The sequence below is a fragment of the Schistocerca cancellata genome, chromosome 3 (genome assembly GCF_023864275.1).
Source record: "Schistocerca cancellata isolate TAMUIC-IGC-003103 chromosome 3, iqSchCanc2.1, whole genome shotgun sequence".
Lineage (NCBI taxonomy): Eukaryota > Metazoa > Arthropoda > Insecta > Orthoptera > Acrididae > Schistocerca > Schistocerca cancellata.
Window position 1 is genome coordinate 80,453,413 of NC_064628.1, and position 18,002 is coordinate 80,471,414.

An 18,002-nucleotide genomic window follows, 5' to 3' on the forward strand; every position below is an offset into this window, starting at 1 on the left:
TTAAACTTTAACAGAAGTGACAGGGTTTGAGAAAAACCACACGGCTTGGCAGTTTGCCTTGGGTGATGAGTTTAACGATGGCCTCAACAAAATGAACGAATACACGGGAAAGTGGTGTTTTGGCACGGTGGATGTCAGTTATGTAGCCGGCGCTTGTGGCCGAGGGGTTCTAGGCGCTTCAGTCCGGAACCGCGCTACTGCTACGGTCACAGGTTCGAATCCTGCCACGGGCATGGATGTGTGTGATGTCCTTCGGTTAGTTAGGTTTAAGTAGTTCTAAGTTCTAGGGGACTGATGACCTTAGATGTTAAGTCCCATAGTCCTCAGAGCCATTTGTACCATTTGAATGTCAGTTATGTTTTATTATTCATTGAAGAAAATAATCCAGGTCACGCTTAAGCAACTGCTATGACGCTTTTCGGCCAAACTGAGCCATCTTCAGATTTAACCGTAAAAACAGGACTGTTGATACCGCAGTGTCTGTCGTTATGCGTCGAGGTAGTTATAAACGATCGCACGAGCTGAGACCGGTGGTAGCAACAGTCCTGTGTTTTAATGTTGAGTCTGAAGATGGTCCAATTGGGCCGAAACCGGTCATAACAGTTAAATGGAACGTTATACAGGCTGATGAAGTCTTCTCGAGTTATCAGGCGAGTCAAGGTGTCCTTCTGCGGCAACGTTTCGATAACTTTCGCCTGAAGATAAAGAGTAGGAAACTTGTCGAAACGCTGCCGCAGTATGACGCCTTGGCTCGGCTGATAACTTCAGAATTCGACTGAAAATGACGAGTATGAAGCTAGTCGTAACGTTGCCCCAGAACGACTCTCTGATTCGGCTGATAACCCGAGAAGACATCGTAATCAAAATTACCATGTGCATTCTCATGTGATATAGACTGTGTTGTGACTTGGCAAGACAGCCAACCCACTATGACAGGAAGCCGAAAGGCACGCGTTTAAGCTCACGCAGGCTGGCGTGAGGTCTGGAACAGGACAAGGAATTGAGATTAGGAAAAAAGGTGCGTAGCTTCTGGAATACTTAACTTTAATCCATAATTGGTGAACATCGCTCTTCACGGTACATGTTTTACAGCATCAATAGTAACTGATAATGGCGCCTTGCTAGGTCGTAGCAAATGACGTAGCTGAAGGCTATGCTAACTATCGTCTCGGCAAATGAGAGTGTAATTTGTCAGTGAACCATCGCTAGCAAAGTCGGCTGTACAACTGGGGGCGACTGCTAGGAAGTCTCTCTAGACCTGCCGTGTGGCGGCGCTCGGTCTGCAATCACTGATAGTGGCGACACGCGGGTCCGACGTATACTAACGGACCGCGGCCGATTTAAAGGCTACCACCTAGCAAGTGTGGTGTCTGGCGGTGACACCACAGACTGTTTTCTTCATTTAAGTGAGGAATGGAAGACGAACGTTAAAAGTTCACGAATACCAAAAAGAGGACAGTTGAAGCTTGAGGTGATGAGGGGAAAGGGAGCTTAACGTCTGAAACGGACAGTACGTCCTAATTTATTGACATGCGCCGCACGTCGCGAGTGTAGACACGATATGTGAACTCTCTGTTACTGAAAAATGTGTAGTGAACATGGAAGCGAATTAATCGCCTTTGACCGTGAAATGATAGTGCAAGGCGCGAATATCGAACAAACGGTCAGCTGCGCCACCCAGGGGAGTACGACCAGTAAACGCTACGTGTAGCTATCCTTTGCCACAAGAAAACGGCCACGGATCCCGGAACCCGAGATAAAGAGCACTGCTCAAAGGCCGTCAACTCATCTGCTCCACGAACGCTAGCACGACCACGCTGTCGGCTGGATACGGATTATCGACGGCGGCTTGGTTCTTCTCCAGCATAACGACAAGGTGGGCAGCAGGCTTTGTAGTGTGTTTCCATTGCGAACTCTGACAGCGGGCTAGATGTGAATCCTGGGTGATATTGCAAGTCTAGCCAGTGTTTGTTAAGTGACTATCACAGACACAATTGTGCAATTGTAAATTCTCCAATAACATGTACTTTTATATATACAGAAGCATATCAGAGTTTAAATAATTATTCGGGCTTCTAATAAAAGTATCTAGCCATTATCTTCTTTATCGAGAAGACCATCTTGTACCAAGAAATCCGGAAACAGTTATATTGAAACCAATTCTGTTGAGGCATTACCGGTTTCTTGGCTTGTAGCCACATCATAAATTGCATATAAACATTATTGTGATCGCATCATAGCTTCTGTTACTGCTAATAACTATATACCAGTGCCTACGAGCTTTAATTTGTACGCTAAATCATTGAAGATGATCATTATGTGATTGAAATTCCATTTGCTGTTAATAAACATAAAAATTACGACCAATCCTTCGAATTAAAACATGGTACACAACATGACGACATTCATCTACATCTACATGACTACTCTGCAATTCACATTTAAGTGCTTGGCAGAGGGTTCGTCGAACCACAATCATACTATCTATCTACCATTCCACTCCCGAACAGCGCGCGGGACACACGAACACCTAAACCTTTGTGTTCGAGCTCTGATTTCTCTTATTTTATTTTCATGATCATTCCTACCTAAAATATTTTCGCTTTCGGAAGAGAAAGTTGGTGACTGAAATTTCGTAAATAGATCTCGCCGCGACGAAAAACGTCTCTGCTGTAATGACTTCCATCCCAATTCACGTATCATATCTGCCACACTCTCTCCCCTACTACGTGATAATACAAAACAAGCTGCCCTTTTTTGCACCCTTTCGATGTCCTCCGTCAATTCCACCTGGTAAGGATCCCACAAGGCACATCAATATTCTAACAGAGGACGAACGAGTGTAGTGTAAGCTGTCTCTTTAGTGGACTTGTTGCATCTTCTAAGTGTCCTGCCAATGAAAGGCAACCTTTGGCTCGCCTTCCTCACAATATTATCTATGTGGTCTTTACAACTGAAGTTGTCCGTAATTTTAACACCCAGGTACTTAGTTGAATTGACAGCCTTGAGAATTGTACTATTTATCGAGTAATCGAATTCCAACGGATTTCTTTTGGAACTCATGTGGATCACCTCACACTTTTCGTTATTTAGCGTCAATTGCCACCTGACAAACCATACAGCAATCTTTTCTAAATCGCTGTTCAACTGATACTGGTCTTCGGATCACCTTACTAGACGGTAAATTACAGCATCATCTGCGAACAACCTAAGAGAACTGCTCAGATTGTCACCCATGTCATTTATGTAGATCAGGAACAGCAGAGGTCCCAGGTCGCTTCCCTGGGGAACACCTGATATCGCTTCAGTTTTACTCGATGATTTGTCGTCTATTACTACGAACTGCGGCCTTCCTGACAGGAAATCACGAATCCAGTCGCACAACTAAGACTATACCCCATAGGCCCGCAGCTTCATTAGAAGTCGCTTGTGATGAACGGTGTCAAAAGCTTTCTGGAAATCTAGAAATATGGAATCAACTTGAGATAGCGATAGCGGCCATTACTTCGTGCGAATAAAGAACTAGCTGCGTTGCACAAGAACGATGTTTTCTGAAACCATGCTGATTACGTATCAATAGATCGTTCCCTTCGAGGTGATTCATAATGTTTGAATACAGTATATGCTCCAAAACCCTACTGCAAACTGACGTCAATGATATAGGTCTGTAGTTAGATGGATTACTCCTACTACCCTTCTTAAACACTGGTGCGACCTGCGCAATTTTCCAATCTGCAGGTACAGATCTATCGGTGAGCGAGCGGTTGTATATGAGTGGTAAGTAGGGAGCTACTGTATCAGCGTAATCTGAAAGGAACGACTTTCCGTAGTTCGAATGGTTTTAACTGAGAGGAATGGCCCTTCAAGTTCCTTCGCCATGTTGTGTTTCATGTTTCAATGTTTATATCCATCTGAGAGCGCGGCTATAATCTAAAACCGGAAGTGCCTCAATAAAATTGGTATAAATACTGGGGTTTGCTGAGGTCCCGCTACAAAATATAGTACCACATCTGCGGAAGCACAGAACACGCAGTCTTTTGTACGAAAAGACAATATTTGTAGAGCAGTAAACCGCCACAAAAGGCGACTAAAAGTGCTTCATGTCGGCCCTCAAAAAGCCGTACACTCCCTTGTGTGTCAGATCACCACCGATTTGAACATGTTGCTTCAGGAAGGCAATTGTATTAGGCCTGTACGGCGGCAAATCAATCGCGTGGGTTTCAGTAGCCCCCAAATGAAGTCACATCTTAGTAGCAGCCGCTTGAGGAGCTCACTTCTATGCAGTGCGTATCACAATTAGCAGCAAACACTGACGCGGATAAAGGTGTACGACTGAAAAGGAGCGAGGGGGTGGGGGGAGGGGGTGTCAAATAATAAGTGGCTTGTGTAGAAAAGACTTTTGACCATTCATACACTGACGGTAAGAAATCGCACCATCAAACAATAATTTATGTGCATCAAACACTCAACACCTCCGACACGAGAGGAAATCACAAACATAATCAAAAATCTCAAAAACAGGAAAGCATGTGGAGAAGACACAATTACAGCAGAAATGCTCAAGCTTGGGGGAGAAACATCAGTAGAAGCACTACACAAAGAACTTGAACAAGTATGGGAAACCAAGAAAATCCCAAGTCACTGGAAAACTGCCCTAATTCACCCTTTGTTTAAAAAAGGTGACAAAAGGGATGTTAACAACTATCGTGGAATATCGCTTCTCCCAGTCCCATACAAAATTCTATCAAAAGCCCTGCTCAATCGTGTATCACCAATTATAGACGGAAAACTTGGAGAATATCAAGCTGGCTTCAGACCAGGAAGATCCTGCGCCGAACAAATTTTTAACCTCAAAACAACAATGAACTATTTATCTACAAGGAGCAAGAAATATTTCATAACCTTCATTGATTTCAAAAAAGCTTATGACTCAATCGATAGCGACACACTCATCAAAACACTTCGAGAATATGTAATAGATGAAACAACAATCACCATAATCAAAGAAACATTAACAAATACAACATCAAAAGTAAAATTCCAAGGAGAAATTTCACGGCATTCGAGGTCAAAACCGGCGTCAGACAAGGAGATGCGCTGTCCCCGGTACTCTTCAACTGTGTTCTGGATAAAGTCATAGCAGAATGGAGAAAACTCACGCAAAAACATGGAGTTGAGAAAGTCCAAATTGGAGGGAAGTGCTACAAAGCCATTGAAACCAACTGTTTTGCCTTCGCTGACGATCTCGCCTGTTTAGCTTATACACAAAAAGACACAATAAAACAAATAGAATTACTTAAAGAAACTGCTGAAAAAGCAGGCTTGCAAATTTCATTTGAAAAGACAGAAATCATTACAAATATCAAAAATCCACCAAAGAAAATAACTACGAAATACGGGAAAATACAGGTATCTAAACATTTTAAATATCTTGGTGAACTAATTCAGCCTGTGGCAAAAGGTCATCCAGCCTGCAGGGCTAGAATACAAAAACTAGAGACAGCAACTCACAACTGCAGACAAATGTATTCAAAAAAATGTATATCCAAAAACATTAAACTCAGACACTACCAGACTGTCATTAGACCGCAGATACTATATGCATCAGAAACACTGGCAAATTTTTCATACGCAGAACAGATAGAAAATCGTGAAAGAAGAATTGTGAGGACAATTCTTGGACACAGGAAAATAACAGATGATCAAGGCAAGCCTGTATACAGACTAAAAAGCAACAAAGAAGTGTATACGAAGTGCAGCAAAATTACAGACGAAATTAGAAAAAGAAGATGCTCCTTTTATGCTCACATCATGAGGATGAACCCGAATAGGCTTACAAAACAAATATTTTCGTACATCGCAAATCTAAAAAATAAAAATTTATGGTTTATCAACACAGAAAGAGATCTAAAAGAAATGGACATAGATCAGGAAACAATATTTAACAGAAACCTTTTTAGAAAAAAACTGAATTCATTCACGGGTTTCGGTGTGAAAATTAAGAAGACTTGTGGAACTAAATGGTCTGAAGAGAGAAAAGCCGCCTTCAGCGCAAGAATGAAAGAAGTGTGGACTGAGAGAAAGAAGACTTCCCAGAATCGCAAGAAATAACTATTTTCACGGTCTTTAACGGCCAAATTTGTATAATAATAATAATAATATGTGCATCAAAGAAATTTCGCAAATACATTTGCCTAGTTAACATATTTCAGTGATTGACACTGCAAGGTCACAGGTTAATGTAACTCGAGAAAACTCGTTGTAAAAGTGAAACGCTGGTATTCTAATAGTCGATGTAACCGCCGAATGTTGAATGCAAGCGTGCAAACGTGCACGAATTATTTTTTACAAGTCAGTTTGTGGGATGTAGCTCAATGGCTGTTGCACCTGGTCCATCAATACAGGGATGGTTAATTATGGTTGTCGCTGATGCTGGATTTGTCATCGGATGATGTCCCATGTGTGCTGGACTTGAAACGACATGGCGATGGAGAAGGTCAAGGCAACACGTCGTCACTCTGTAGAGCGTATTGAGCTACAACGGCGGTATTTGGGCAAACGTTATCCTGTTGGAAAATACACTCTGAAGTGCTGATCATGAATGGCAGCACAACAGGTCGAATATCCTGGCTGACGTTCAAATTTACAGCCCTGCTGCGTAAGTTAACCACGAGGGTGCTCTGCTGTCGTACGAAATCGCACCTCAAACAGTAACTCCAGGTATAGGTTCGCTGTGTCTAACACGAAGACAGGAGGGTTGCCGGCCGTCAGCTGGACTCCTTGTAACCAACACATGGCCATCACTGACACCAAGGCAGAACCAGCTTTCATCGGCAAACACAACAGATCTCCACCCTGCCCTCCATTGAATTCTCGCTTGAGAACACTGAAGTGGCAAGTGACGTTGGTTTGGCGTCTGTGGAATGGACGATCTGGGAACTGTCCTTGAAGTAACTGTTTTGCAACAGTTCATTGTGTCATTATGATGCCAACTGCTGCTCAGGGTGCTGCAGCACATGCAGTACAACGCGGCAGAGCCATACGCCGAACACGATGCTCTTCCCTCTCGGTAGTGCCATATGATTGCCCGGAGCCCGGTCTTCTTGCCACCACGCGAACACTGCTGGCAGCAGTCACGTACAGTGGCTACGATCCATCGCAGAAGGAACATCCAACTGCTCACAGTCCTATAACACGACCTTGTTCAAACCCAGTGAGCTGTTGAGTAAGGCATCTTTGTCGCCTTACAGACACGTTCGACCAACATCATCTCACCACGCTCAATTTCAAAGGTAGCTCGCGCTCACGACTGTATCGTGTGTATTTGAAACAAACCTGAATCACATCCTCGCTTATGCAAATAGTGCGAAATTTGATAAAACGTCATCTTTCACATGTAGGAACACACCTACCAACTTTAGTTTATCTTGCACAACTCCTTCCTGTTGTTGCTTTCATTGCACTGTGTATTTGTTGCAGTATTTGTAGACATATAAACATAATACTTCTTCTTCTTTTAGTGTTCAAGCCGGAATGGTTTGCAGCAGAGCGCCATTCCTCTCTTCTGTCTGCTTTCCTCTTCATTTCCACGTATGTTTTACATCCAACGTCACTCATGATCTGTTGCATGTGTGATATCCTTGGTCGCCCCCGCCGAGTCCTTCCCTCAATATCTCCTTCTGCTATTGTTCCAATGATGTTGTTGTGTCGTAGGATGTGCCCTACAAGTTTGTCTCTTCTTGTTTGGATGGGCCTCCACAGAGATTTGGTTTCCTGTACTCTTCTAAGCACCTCTTCATTTGTTACTTTGTGTCTCCAGCTGATCATCATCAGCCTTCTTTAGCACCACGTCTCCAGGGCCTCTAGCCGTCTTCTCTCTTCTCTTCCAAATGTCCAAGTTTCACATCCGTATAGGATCACACTCCGATCAAAACCTTTCATGATACGTTTCCTTATTTTCAGACTGATGTTATTGCTGTTGATTAAGTTCCTTCTCCGATTAAATGCAATTTTGGCCTTTTGTATTCTGGTCGCAATTTCTTTCTGGCTTCTACCATCTCTTGTGATTTTGCTTCCCAGTTAAGTAAATTCCTCTATCACTTCCAGCTCCTCTCTTCCAATTCTCATTCTCAGAGGTTCATATTCTGCTACCGTACTGCATACCATCACTTGTCTTTTACTTGTTTATTCTCATTCCATACTGATTGCATAGAATTTTTTCCATTGTTCTGAGGACTTCCTCTAGATCTTATTTTGTCTCCGTGACTATAGGAATATCACCTGCATAACGTAGCATGTCTGTCTTCTGCCCATTAATTTTGATCCCCACCTCAGTAGTTTCTCGAACTTGGTATATAGCTTCCTGGGTGCAACATAATACCATTAGCACATAAAGTATAGTTTTTGGGAAGTTCGTGTAAGAATGAGTGACAGGAGTGCGCCACCAAAAGAATTCCTTGCTCAGAGCGCCATATCACGCAGCGAATTCGTGATAATTAATGAGTTATTTTATAGAGCTTGTCTCAAGGAGGCACCGGGGACGGTCTTCCTGCTCTTCGAAAAGGCCTTCTACCATCTCTTGAACAACGGTCTCATCTGGAAAATCAACAGCGACCGTTTCCCGACGGACTCGTATGTATTATGGGCTCGGATCTCACAAACGTAACTTTCAATACTGGCTAACAATCAGTACAACGTGGTATACATTGTTGAGGCCAAAACATTATGACAAGCTGCTAACTAGCTTGCTTGTCCGTCTTTGGAACGAAATCGTTCACTGATTTTGCGTATCTGGGATCCGACAGTTTGTTGGTAGGTTTTTGGGGGTATGTGGCATTTGATGTCTACCCACAGGTCGTGTGATTTGCGTAAATAAAGGGCAGTTGATTGTATCCCCAGGGACGGCATCTGATAGCGACCCAAACGCGTGGCACAGGGTTTGCATTGAGCTAATTTGATAGTAACCGTGAGTTTACTATAAGGCTCCTCAAGCCACTGTAGCGCGGTTCTGGCTCCGTGACAAGGGCAGTTATATTGCTGAAAGACAACATTGCCGTCGGGGAAGACATCAGGCACGAAGGGGAGCTCATGGTTCGAAGCTGTCAGCGTGTCTTCGATTACTACCACAGGTCCTATGCAATTGCAGGAGAATGTCTCCCATACTGCTCCCAGCATCCTGCGTCCGAAGGTCGCTGCACGTTTCGAGCGACCGTTTATCTCGAAGACGGCGATTGTGGAGACGATCACCGACCTTTTTTTCTTGGTCATCAGTCTACTGACTGGTTTGATGCGGCCCGCCACGAATTCCTTTCCTGTGCTAACCTCTTCATCTCAGAGTAGCACTTGCAACCCACGTCGTCAATTATTTGCTTGACGTTTTCCAATCTCTGTCTTCCTCTACAGTTATAGCCCTCTACAGCTCCCTCTAGTACCATGGAAGTCATTCCCTCGTGTCATAGCAGATGTCCTATCATCCTGTCCCATCTCCTTATCAGTGTTTTCCACATATTCCTTTCCTCTCCGATTCTGCGTAGAACCTCCTCATTCCTTACCTTATCAGTCCACCTAATTTTCAACATTCGTCTATAGCACCACATCTCAAATGCTTCGATTCTCCTCTGTTCCGGTTTTCCCACAGTCCATGTTTCACTACCATACAATGCTGTACTCCAGACGTACATCTTCAGAAATTAAGGCCGGTATTTGATATTAGTAGACTTCTCTTGGCCAGAAATGCCTTCTTTGCCATAGCGAGTCTGCTTTTGATGTCCTCCTTGCTCTGTCCATCATTGGTTATTTTACTGCCTAGGTAGCAGAATTCCTTAACTTCACTGACTTCGTGACCATCAATCCTGATGTTAAGTTTCTCGCTGTTCTCATTTCTACTACTTCTCATTACCTTCGTCTTTCTCCGATTTACTCTCAAACCATACTGTGTACTCATTAGACTGTTCATTCCGTTCAGCAGATCATTTAATTCTTCTTCACTTTCACTCAGGATAGCAATGTCATTAGCGAATCGTATCATTGATATCCTTTCACCTTGTATTTTAATTCCACTCCGGACCTTCTTTTATTTCCATCATTGCTTCCTCGATGTACAGATTGAAGAGTAGGGGCGAAAGGCTACAGCCTTGTCTTACACCCTTTTTAATACGAGCACTTCGTTCTTGATCGTCCACTCTTATTATTCTCTCTTGGTTGTTGTACATATTGTATATGGCCCGTCTCTCCCTATAGCTTACCCCTACTTTTTTCAGAACCTCGAACAGCTTGCACCGACCTAGTGTAACGAAAATTTGAGTCACCCGAAGAGCCGACACATTTCCATTCATCGACGGTCGAATCCCGATTGTCCCGTGCCTACTGTAGTTGTAAGTGACGTTATCAGCATGTGAATACGTAGGGGTGGTCTGTTGCAGAGCCGATGCTCAACAACGTGCGATATGCGGTGTGCTCCAAGACACTTGTGCGTGCTCCAGCAATGTGCTGTTTCGGCAGAGATGCCACAGATCGCCATGTATCCTACTTTACAGAGCAGGCAAGCGTCTAAATCCCACATTCTGTGTAGAGTCGTTGACGTCCTCACGGCAGTTGCACGTGAACATTCGATCATCTTCGCCGTTTTCGAGATACTCTTTCATAGGTTCAACGTTATAATACTTCGCTAAAGTGATCCCCCGTCCGTGTCTGCTCCGCGTGTATGTTTTGTTACCGCATGACGTGCCAGCAACGCCACCAGGCGGCATCCAACTTCGCCGTTGGCAGTGGTCATAACGTTTAATCTTATCAGTGTATATTGTGTCACTGTAGCATCTCGGGCCCCCCATGAACCATGGACCTTGCCGTTGGTGGGGAGGCTTGCGTGCCTCAGCGAAACAGATGGCCGTACCGTAGGTGCAACCACAACGGAGGGGTATCTGTTGAGAGACCAGACAAACACGTGGTTCCTGAAGAGGGGCAGCAGCCTTTTCAGTAGTTGCAAGGGCAACAGTCTGGATGATTGACTGATCTGGCCTTGTAACATTAACCAAAACGGCCTTGCTGTGCTGGTACTGCGAACGGCTGAAAGCAAGGGGAAACTACAGCCGTAATTTTTCCCGAGGACATGCAGCTCTACTGTATGATTAAATGATGATGGCGTCCTCTTGGGTAAAATATTCCGGAGGTAAAATAGTCCCCCATTCGGATCTCCGGGCGGGGACTACTCAAGAGGACGTCGTTATCACGAGAAAGAAAACTGGCGTTCTACGGATCGGAGCGTGGAATGTCAGATCCCTTAATCGGGCAGGTAGGTTAGAAAATTTAAAAAGAGAAATTGATAGGTTAAAGTTAGATATAGTGGGAATTAGTGAAGTTCGGTGGCAGGAGGAACAAGACTTTTGGTCAGGTGATTACAGGGTTATAAATACAAAATCAAATAGGGGTAATGCAGGAGCAGGTTTAATAATGAATAAAAAAATAGGAGTGCGGGTTAGCTACTACAAACAGCATAGTGAACGCATTATTGTGGCCAAGATAGACACAAGTTTGTAAAGCGCCAAACATTAACTGAAAACTACAGACAGCGTTCAGAAGTATCGACCGCTGGCTGAAGAAATGACTTTTAGGCACTCCTATTCCCAAGTAAACTGAAACAACTCCAGAAAAGCAAACACTTTAGACAAAGTACACTACAAGCACGCCCAATACGTTTCCGTGAGAAAGTTACGAACCTCGGAGTCTGTCTGGAGCGGAAACCAAAATGGGACCTTAGGCTCACATAACTCTATCCAACCTTTAACAGGCAAAGTACACTAAATGGCCGGCCGGGGTGGCCGAGCAGTTCTAGGAACTACAGCCTGGAACCGGGCGACCGCCACGCTCGCAGGTTCGAATCCTGCCTCAGGCATGGATGTGTTTGACGTCCTTAGGTTAGTTAGCTTTAAATAGTTCTAAGTTCTAGGGGACTGATGACCTTGAAAGTTATGTCCCATAGTGCGCAGAGCTATTTGAACCATTTGAACACTAAATAGGAGGGCGTCGATCTCTGCATATATAAGACTTATTAGACTAATGACGATGACTTATGGACTTATGTTGCACCTATCTGGGGCTATGGAGCTCCAACACATCTCCGCCGTCTTCAGGTCTAAAGAACAAAGATGTACGGATCACAGGCAAGGCTCCACGATGCAAACGCACTGAGGACATACACAATGAATTCCACTTCGAGTCGAGCCGAACTTTCGAAAGCTCAAACTAAATCCACATGCATTCATAGATTTTCAATGACAATAACCGCTTTTGGGAACTGAAGTGAATCTGTGGCAAGAGATGGAAAATTTGTGCAGCACCGTGACTCGAATGCGGATCTCCAGATTTACGAGAGCGGTCGCCTTAACTGCCTCGGCCATCCGAGGTCGTTTCGCATCCCAACCAAATTCGCAGCCTTTCCCGCACTACAAGTGTATGTTTAACCATCCGTTAACCGCTCACTCGCAGTTTGGGATTCCTGCAAGAGATGGGGCGTGGTGTGCACCCGCACTGAAAGAAAAGGTATTTGGCCATCGCCCCTTGTTAATATATATCTATACGGTGTCTGTTCATTCGGATACGTCCGGAGCATGCAGCATGAAAATTATTTGAACCGACAAACTCTGGTAGGTTGCACGGGACAACGAACAAATGTTTTTCTCTAATGTCATATTTTTCTGTGGGGAATTTTTAAATCGGCAGAGAATGTTATCTCTGGATGAAAATCAAGCTAATAAACTCTGGTGGTTGCATGGGATAATGGGAATACTCTTTCTAGTGTGTTTCCCGGTGATGACAGAAGGTAACACAAAGAAGTCTCACGAAGAGACAACAACATTAACACAACTTCACTTAATTAGAGGTTCAAAAATACCTCCATTGATTTGTAAGCAGAGGTTACACCTGCGTAACACTGCCAAAGGCTGCAGCAATGTCTTTACTTAATAATGCTGTACTACTATCCGGACAACGCGTTCCTCTTCTGATTCAACAGGAGTTTTGTAAACTAGCGAGTGGCATGTAACTCTGGCAATGCTCTGGTGAGGAAACTGTCGTTACATAATGGCCTAGGTAGGAGGTAAGGCGCAATTAAACAATGACTAATAACTCTTGCCTACACATTCACGTAGAACCGCACTTGATGAGCGCGAGTAAACATACCATGTGAATTAACCTCACTCAAAACATGCGAATTGTGGATGCTGAAGACCCCATCATTCCCGAACGTTGCTTCAACTGTAAACAACAAAAAGGGTGGAAGTTAGGATGCATTCGATACTGTTCTGGTACCACTGCGGAAGCTGTGTTATGAGTGCATAATCGGCTGGTTCCTGTTTCTGCACAGGCTGTAAGTCAAATAGATAAACAGTTACTCATGAAAGGTGTCTCTGGCGCTCGTTTGATTCGTCGCCATGTTAAGTACAATAGCAAGAATACTGAGAACGATTACTCCCTACCTTTTTTTTTTTTTTTTTTGACTTATCAGTCTGACTTATTTTCTGGATGCATTCCAATGTCTGCCTTCCTCTACAGATTCACTCCTCTACAGCCGCCTCTAGTACCATGGAAGTCATTCCCTGATATCTTAAAAGATGTCCTATCATCTTGTCCCTTCTTCTTTTTAGTGTTTCCCACATATTCCTTTTCGTTCCGATTCTACGGAGAAGTTCCTCATACCTTACCTTATCAGTCCACCTAATTTCGAACATTCGTCTGTAGCATCACGACTCTGATGCTTCGATTGTTTTCTGTTGCGGTTTCCCCACAGTCCATGTTTCATTACCATGCAATGCTGTGCTTCCCGAAACTTCTTCATCAAATTAGGGTCTATGTTTGATACTAGTAGACTTCTCTTGGTCAGGAGTACCCTTTTTTCCGGTGCTATCCTACTTTTGATGTCCTCCATGCTCCTTCCGCCATTGGTTAGTTTGCTGCCTAGGTAGCAGAATTCCTTAACTTCATTTACTTCGTAACCATGAATCTTAATGATAAATTTCTTGTTGTTTTCATTTCTGCTACTTCTCATTACTTTCCTCTTTCTTCGACTTACTCTCAATCCATACTCTGTATTCAGTGGACTGTTCAACCCAGTCAGCAGAGCATGTAATTCTTCTTCGCTCTCACTGAGGATAGCAAAATCATCAGCAAATCATATCACTGATATCCTTTCACCTCGAATTTTAATTCCACTCCTTAACCTTTCTTTTGCTTCCATCATTACTCCTTCGATGTATACATTGAACAGTGGGGGCTTCATCTATGTCTTACAGCCGTTTCAGTACGAGCACTTAGCTTTTGGTCTTCCATTGTTAATATGCGGCCTTGGCTCTTGTGCATGTTAAATTTTACCTTCTCTCCCTATAACTTACCCCTTCCTTCCTCAGAATTTGGAACACTTTGCTTAATTCATCTACATCTACATCTACATTTATACTCCGCAAGCCACCCAACGGTGTGTGGCGGAGGGCACTTTACGTGCCACTGTCATTATCTCCCTTTCCTGTTCCAGTCGCGTATGGTTCGCGGGAAGAACGACTGTCTGAAAGCCTCTGTGCGCGCTCTAATCTCTCTAATTTTACATTCGTGATCTCCTCGGGAGGTATAAGTAGGGGGAAGCAATATATTCGATACCTCATCCAGAAACGCACCCTCTCGAAACCTGGCGAGCAAGCTACACCGCGATGCAGAGCGCCTCTCTTGCAGAGTCTGCCACTTGAGTTTGTTAAACATCTCCGTAACGCTATCACGGTTACCAAATAACCCTGTGACGAAACGCGCCGATCTTCTTTGGATCTTCTCTATCTCCTCCGTCAACCCGATCTGGTACGGATCCCACACTGATGAGCAATACTCAAGTATAGGTCGAACGAGTGTTTTGTAAGCCACCTCCTTTGTTGATGGACTACATTTTCTAAGGACTCTCCCAATGAATCTCAACCTGGTACCCGCCTTACCAACAATTAATTTTGTATGATCATTCCACTTCAAATCGTTCCGCACGCATACTCCCAGATATTTTACAGAAGTAACTGCTACCAGTGTTTGTTCCGCTATCATATAATCATACAATAAAGGATCCTTCTTTCTATGTATTCGCAATACATTACATTTGTCTATGTTAAGGGTCAGTTGCCACTCCCTGCACCAAGTGCCTATCCGCTGCAGATCTTCCTGCATTTCGCTACAATTTTCTAATGCTGCAACTTCTCTGTATACTACAGCATCATCCGCGAAAAGCCGCATGGAACTTCCGACACTATCTACTAGGTCATTTATATATATTGTGAAAAGCAATGGTCCCATAACACTCCCCTGTGGCACGCCAGAGGTTACTTTAACGTCTGTAGATGTCTCTCCATTGAGAACAACATGCTGTGTTCTGTTTGCTAAAAACTCTTCAATCCAGCCACACAGCTGGTCTGATATTCCGTAGGCTCTTACTTTGTTTATCAGACGACAGTGCGGAACTGTATCGAACGCCTTCCGGAAGTCAAGGAAAATGGCATCTACCTGGGAGCCTGTATCTAATATTTTCTGGGTTTCATGAACAAATAATGCGAGTTGGGTTTCACACGATCGCTGTTTCCGGAATCCATGTTGATTCCTACATAGTAGATTCTGAGTTTCCAAAAACGACATGATACTCGAGCAAAAGACATGTTCTAAAATTCTACAACAGATCGACGTCAGAGAGATAGGTCTATAGTTTTGCGCATCTGCTCGACGACCCTTCTTGAAGACTGGGACTACCTGTGCTCTTTTCCAATCATTTGGAACCTTCTGTTCCTCTAGAGACTTGCGGTACACGGCTGTTAGAAGGGGGGCAAGTTCTTTCGCGTACTCTGTGTAGAATCGAATTGGTATCCCGTCAGGTCCAGTGGACTTTCCTCTGTTGAGTGATTCCAGTTGCTTTTCTATTCCTTGGACACTTATTTCAATGTCAGCCATTTTTTCGTTGGTGCGAGGATTTAGAGAAGGAACTGCAGTGCGGTCTTCCTCTGTGAAACAGCTTTGGAAAAAGGTGTTTAGTATTTCAGCTTTACGCTTGTCATCCTCTGTTTCAATGCCATCATCATCCCAGAGTGTCTGGACATGATGTTTCGAGCCACTTACTGATTTAACGTAAGACCAGAACTTCCTAGGATTTTCTGTCAAGTCGGTACCTAGTATTTTACTTTCGAATTCACTGAACGCTTCACGCATAGCCCTCCTTACGCTAACTTTGACATCGTTTAGCTTCTGTTTGTCTGAGAGGTTTTGGCTGCGTTTAAACTTGGAGTGAAGCTCTCTTTGCTTTCGCAGTAGTTTCCTAACTTTGTTGTTGTACCACGGTGGGTTTTTCCCGTCCCTCACAGTTTTGCTCGGCACGTACCTGTCTAAAACGCATTTAACGATTGCCTTGAACTTTTTCCATAAACACTCAACATTGTCAGTGTCGGAACAGAAATTTTCGTTTTGATCTGTTAGGTAGTCTGAAATCTGCCTTCTATTACTCTTGCTAAACAGATAAACCTTCCTCCCTTTTTTTATATTCCTATTAACTTCCATATTCAGGGATGCTGCAACGGCCTTATGATCACTGATTCCCTGTTCTGCACTTACAGAGTCGAAAAGTTCGGGTCTGTTTGTTATCAGTAGGTCCAAGATGTTATCTCCACGAGTCGGTTCTCTGTTTAATTGCTCGAGGTAATTTTCGGATAGTGCACTCAGTATAATGTCACTCGATGCTCTGTCCCTACCACCCGTCCTAAACATCTGAGTGTCCCAGTCTATATCTGGTAAATTGAAATCTCCACCTAAGACCATAACATGCTGAGAAAATTTATGTGAAATGTATTCCAAATTTTCTCTCAGTTGTTCTGCCACTAATGCTGCTGAGTCGGGGGGTCGGTAAAAGGAGCCAATTATTAACCTTGCTCGGTTGTTGAGTGTAACCTCCACCCATAATAATTCACAGGAACTATCCACTTCTACTTCACTACAGGATAAACTACTACTAACAGCGACGAACACTCCGCCACCGGTTGCATGCAATCTATCCTTTCTAAACACCGTCTGTGCCTTTGTAAAAATTTCGGCAGAATTTATCTCTGGCTTCAGCCAGCTTTCTGTACCTATAACGATTTCAGCTTCGGTGCTTTCTATCAGCGCTTGAAGTTCCGGTACTTTACCAACGCAGCTTCGACAGTTTACAATTACAATACCGATTGCTGCTTGGTCCCCGCATGTCCTGACTTTGCCCCGCACCCGTTGAGGCTGTTGCCCTTTCTGCACTTGCCCGAGGCCATCTAACCTAAAAAACCGCCCAGCCCACGCCACACAACCCCTGCTACCCGTGTAGCCGCTTGTTGCGTGTAGTGGACTCCTGACCTATCCAGCGGAACCCGAAACCCCACCACCCTATGGCGCAAGTCGAGGAATCTGCAGCATTATCGAACGATTTTTCCAGGTCGAAAAGCCCTATGAATTCCTCTGCCAGAATAAAAAATCGTCATAGGTAATTATGACGTTAGGGAAAAATTTTTGTCTTGGTGTCGTGTGCAACCGCCTAGAATTTCCCCCTAGAACTTTCACACTGTATGGAACGCCGCGTGTCTTCCTACACTGGGCGGCAGATTTTATGGTCAAACTGACCTCTCTGTTGACGATTTTGGCATGATGGGGGTATATTGTATTGTATTGTATGTTAACCGGGGACCTAGAAACGACGGAGACGCTCCGTCCCCGCTGCAGCCGCAGTTCTCCACAACCCCACGACGACTACCACAATCCACTTCACCCCTCCGCCGCCCCCACACCGAACCCAGGGTTATTGTGCGGTTCGGCCGCCGGTGGACCTCCCAGGGAACGTCTCACACCAGACGAGTGTAAGACCTATGTTTTGCGTGGTAGAGTAATGGTGGTGTACGCGTACGTGGAGAACTTGTTTGCGCAGCAATCGCCGACATAGTGTAACTGAGACGGAATAAGGGGAACCGGTCCGCATT

General features: G+C 44.2%; 1 protein-coding gene across 1 annotated transcript in view; it reads right to left on the reverse strand.

Annotated features, from left to right (window-relative positions):
* Positions 1 to 18,002, reverse strand: part of LOC126176127 (protein white-like) — a 297,207-nt gene that overhangs the window by 141,656 nt on the left and 137,549 nt on the right. The window lies entirely within an intron of this gene.